The sequence below is a fragment of the Canis aureus genome, chromosome 4, assembly GCF_053574225.1.
Source record: "Canis aureus isolate CA01 chromosome 4, VMU_Caureus_v.1.0, whole genome shotgun sequence".
NCBI classification, from domain to species: Eukaryota; Metazoa; Chordata; class Mammalia; order Carnivora; family Canidae; genus Canis; species Canis aureus.
The window spans coordinates 39,691,604-39,697,266 of NC_135614.1; positions in this window are offsets into that span (position 1 = coordinate 39,691,604).

Sequence of the window (5,663 nt, forward strand, 5' to 3'; positions counted from 1 at the left end):
GTTCAGACAAATAACACATTCTTAGTATAACTATTTCCCATGCTATATTTGGAATATACTTATGCTAAAGAAAATTCATTATTATTCTGAAATTTGACTGGATGTCTTATATCTTGGCTGGGCAAATGTCTTATGTTTTGGCAACCCCACATAGTTACATGGCTAGGTGTGGGTTAGAGAGCAAGGTAGAGGGATTGGCTATGCAAAGTGGGCTTTGTTGACCAAGGTCTACAACTTGCCCTATACTTTGTAGCATATTTTGCGAAAAGAGTAACACATAAAAAAGAACAATAGAAAAATGAAAAAAATATTGCTTATTGAAAGTGGAACAGGCATCCCATCTTCCCTCCATCTTCCCCCTTCTCTCTTCACACACATGAGCACACACACTCGCATAAGTAATAAGAATGCAGCGTTCCCTGGTAAGCACTGAATCGGAGAACGAAGGTCAGGACAGAGGCACAAGCCTTCCTGCTTCTTTCCTGTTTTGAAATCTTGCAACCTTCTAATAAGCCATGCCTGCAAGTGGAGGGGAGGTGGGCTGGGGAGCAGGGGCATGGGGCAGGGGTCTGTGCCCCAAGTCTACCTATGCCTTATGGAGAGATGTCAATAGGTCCAGCTCCAAGAGGCGAGGCCCACGTTGGTGATCTTGGCTGGGATGGGGTGGGGGAAGCAGAAACTAAAACAGCTTTTCTAATGCTAGGTGGTCCAGCTGCCTCCACCCACCAAGAGTGGCCCTGGGAGAGGTTTGGCCTCTGACCAGTCAAATTGATCACTTTTTCTTCCTTGGAAGAGCTGGTGTAAGAAGAGAAAGGTAGGGAGTGGACTACAGGTAACCCCTGCTTTGTGAAAGCTCCCTTTGGGTCCCTTCACTTTTAGGAAAGAACTTCACTAGTACCTGTTTTTACTAGAAAATAAATCCAAAGAGGATTTTGCCTTTATCAAAGAAAGAGAGAAAGTAAAAATAGTGTTCTGGTGTTCGGCGTGAGTTTTGCATTGAGCTACTACAGAGTCAGTGAGAGCAGCCCTGCCTGGCATCTTCCCTGGGAGCCACATCCCAGCACCCCGCCATCCCAGCACCAGGCCAGCACAGCTCTAAGCTGTGTCTGTGAGCATCTGTGCTTTCTCTCGATTTACCTTGTGCATCTGTTAGCAAGATATGTCCTAAGGTACTAGAAAGCCTCCAAAGGTTAATTTTGGGGTCTGGGAATGTCCCAAAATTTTAACATAAATTAATTTTAATTGCTTCTCTGTTTTATGTCATCCTGGCTTTTTTCATGAAAGACATAGGAACGCTCTACTTTCAGATAGCAGGGGCCACTTGCATATGGAGAAATAGGCTTTCTCTTCCCCAAACTTGCCACTTCTTATCTGATCATGAAGCTAATCTCTTAAAAGAGCACCTGTTTTACAGTTTACAAAACACTTTCACTGTAACCCTGCAAGCTGTCTTTTGATTTTTGCCTAAAAGAAAGTAGCCTCTGATGGGGCAGATTTCCCATGAAGCACTCCAAAAATGCTTACCTGATGGAATTTGCACCCTATTAACCTGACATTGCTCTAAATGTTTTTCTTCTTCAAAAATTATAATTGCATATCATTGTCAGTCAGAATTATTTAGATAGCAATTCACACATTAATATCTACTCAATTATCATTTCCTATGGCTATAATCCTAACCCAAAACAGACCTCAGACAGATGTATTTCCTCTCTTTAAAATTAGTTCTTTTGATTGTTGTTTCCTAATTTTTCACCTCTTTTTACTGCTAGTGGATCCTTTGAACTCCAAGAGAGGCAAGGTAGGCAAGACCTAGACTAGCCTGCATAGAACACAGTTTCATTTCCTTGTTTGTGATCAAAGTGAAGGCTACTACCTATGCTAGAGATGTGTGCAATGGAGGCTTGGTGAGAATTCATGAAAAGGGAGGATGTGAGCTTACCTTCCACTGGGACAAGAACTTTCCTTCTGATCTTCTTCTTAATGGTGTCAAGAAAACATCATTGATGTCAATCAACCATGAAGGCTGGGGAGTTCGAAAAACACGGAAGGTATCAGAGAACTCAGACTTCCTATCATTAGGAAGGCTTGGCATGGCCAGGAGATGCTGTGGGGCAAAGTGGGGAAGGATGCGTGACCCACATGGCCAGTTCCCTCCCCCAGCCCTCACCCAACACTCCATAACTGGGGCATTCATTCAAGAGTGTTGCTTATAATTTTGTGGCCTTCGGGGAGTATTTGGTTTGGGGAAGATGGATGAGAAATGCTTGGAACCAATAGGAGACTATCCCTTTCTATTTGTGTATAAGCAGCATACCTTTCTGCTGGGATGTTTGGGATCTCTCCTGGGACCTCATGCAAGGGTTTCTCCAAGATCATGATGTCCAGTGCAGTCGTCATCAGGCACGTGTGGCTCTTATGCATTTAAAATGTGGGTGGTCCAAAATGAGATGTGCTGTGAGCATATAGATCATCAGCATCATCTTGAAGATTTGGTTCAAAGAAAAGAATGTAGAATATCCCATTAGTAATTTTTATACACTTTACATGTTGAAATGACACTGTTTTGGATAGGTTAAATATTATTTTAAATAATAGGTTAAATATTATTTTAAAATTTCACCAGTTTCTCTTTACTTTTAAAAATTGTTACTGGAAAATATTAAATTACAGATATGGCTCACATTTGTGGCTTGCTTTAGATTTCTATTGGACAGTGTTGCTCCAGGGTATATGCCAAGAAGCGGAATCTTTAGGGCATATGCAATTTTAGTCAAGGTTGTAATGGGAGGTAGATGGCATACTTAAAGGGGGGATGAGTGTTGAGGAGGGCTAGTGAGGATGTACACACCAGCATGGGGGCAGAGGTGAGAGAACCAATCCAGGATGATGAAGAGAGTTAATAGTAGCAGGATGTTGCTGGCAACCCCCAGACCTGAAGGAAACGAAAAGAACCAGTTCCCAGGACCTGGAGTATGAACTGCAGAAGAAGCCTTCCGGGCAGAAGTGTTGTCTTTAGTGAAAGAACACAGCTGTTTCCAAGCCACAAACAGCAAAGGGAAGATGGCGGAGCAGGGAAATAATGCTGTATCATTCTCATTCCACCTTGAGATCGCTGCTGGTCTGCTGCTGCTCAAACTCAACTGGAATCAAGAAGGCAGTCCTTGATGGGTCAGGCACAGCACAGTGGGGAGGAGCGTGCAGAGTGGGTCTGGAAAGGCAAATGGAAAATATCGGGCATATAAGGCCTAGTCAACTTTACTTCTCAGTGTTAAAATGTTGTCCAGAGTGGTTGAATCCACTTTCCTCCCATTTGCATGTAGAAGCACACCTGTACTTACCTACTGTTACCAGCACTTGGTATTGTAGACTTAAACACGTTTCCAATCCAATACTGTGGAAATAGCATATCATTGATATTTTAATTTGCATTTCTCTGAATATTGGTGAGTGGGAATGCCTTTTTAAATACCTATTGGCCATTTGATCTTCCTTTTTAATGAAATACCTGTTTACGTTTCTTGCTTATTTTTCAGTTGTGTTTTGTCCTTTCATTACTGATTGTGAGCTTTATGTTTTCTGAATGTCAACTTTTTGTTATTTTCCTTAAAGATTTATTTATTTATTTATTTATTTATTCATGAGAGATACCGAAAGAGAACAGAGACATAGGCAGAGGGAGAAGCACACTCCCTGTGGGGGACCCTGATGTGAGACTCTATCCCAGTTCCCCGGGATCATACCTGAGCTAAAGGCAGAGGCTCAACCTCTGAGTCACCCAGACACCCCAACTATTTGTTATTTATATGTTTATCTCTCTTTGTGGCTTCAATTTTTACTTTATTGAAGTTTTTGAACATCTCAGTTTTAATACTAAAGAGTTTATCAATCCTTTCCTTCATAGGCTGTGCTTCTAGTGTGTTATTTAACAATGCCATAGCAATTCCAAGGTCACAATATATGTGTGTATGTGTTTATAATATGTCTTATTGTAAAAAAAAAAAGTATGAAAACAGAGAGATAAGCAAAAGATAAAAAGAAAAAATTATCCATAAACCCATTAACAGAAATCACCACCACTGGCTTATTCTTTCAAAATTTAAATTCAAATTAGTTAACATATACTGTAATTTTGATTTCAGGACCACTGGCATTAATTTTTGAAGTCCTAAGCTCATATAAACAATTAAGGTGGTACCCAACAAGCCTTATGGAAAAAAAAAATCTATGATCAGCATTACATTCTTTCTAATAATCTCCTGTCAAAATGTCTAATCCCACAACAGAAATATTCAATTTGACTAGTTCTTATTTCTCTCTCTAAATTATTGGTTTTTCTTTTGCTCTAATTTAGCTTTGAATCTCAAACACTCTCATGCTTTAGGCAGAAAGAAGAAATGTTTGAGTCAAAGGTGAACCAGATAAAGAAAGTCAAATGTTGAGGTATGGCCTCAAGGCATCAGATAACAGTAAAGTCATCTGGAACATACCGTATGGAAACACAGGCCAGGCCTTCTGCCCAACTCCCACACATTTCACCAAAACTAAACCCGACAGCATCTTGTTTACAGCAAGATGAAATATTTCTCTTTGCTGTTGAATAACATCTGTAACTCTTATGGCTACCCTGATTTGATTCTGCAAATGTCACTCTCTTAACTAGTGAAAAGCAATCTTCTTGGAGAAGCCATATCTTATAAAGCAGATGTCTCACATACCTTTTGCTATGTAATAAATCAGCCCAGACATTACGATTTAAACTAAAAACAATTGTATTATCTTGCCTGGTTTCTATGGGTCAAGAATTGAGTAAGGGGCTTGAACAAACAGTTCAGCTCGGGATCACCCATATCACTGCAATTAGATCCTTAAGTTAGATATGTGGTGGTCTAAGTAGCTGAGAGCTGACCAGGGATCTCTTTCCCTCTCTCTTTTCATGTGTTCCCAGAACCTCCCCATGTGGTCCCTCTATGTGGTGGACTGTATATGTGGGTTAGTTTGGGCTTTCTACTAACATGTTGGCCTCAGGGCAGTTGAACTGCTTTTCAAAGAATGAGTGTCCTGGCACCTAAAGTGGAAGTTGAATTGCCATTATCACACAGGCTCAGAAGTCACATAGTGGTATTTCTACCATTAAAGGGTTGCAGAAGCCCCCCAGTTTCAAGGAGAAAGGCCATAGACTTGACTTCTCAATGGGAAGAGTAGAAAAGAATTTTAATACATGTTTGTCAACCACCACATCCTGCCTTTTAAACACAAATTATTTACATACTCCCTACAAGAAAAATACATAGCACTTCTAAACTCCAACCAGACAGGTGTTGCCAGCTTATTGATTAAGGCTTAATCCAATGCCTTGAGAGTTGTTCTCCATGAGTCTTGGCTTTGGCTGCTGGGTTCTTGGTTCTGCTGACTTACCTTCCTTCCCTTTCATTAGATAAGGCTCAAGTTTGCAGTCTGCTTCTCACTCAGAAAGGATTGGGGAACCAAAGATCTCTTTTTTTGGGGGGGGGGGCAGTCTCCCGATTCCTTTCATTTCAAGATGATGAAATTCCTTTAAAAACTTGGTGGGTTTCCTTCAAATCAACTTGCAATACACTCCATTAGAGAGTAGACACACTCACAAATGCCTTCTAGAAAAGCCTTTTCCAGTTTTGGACTTT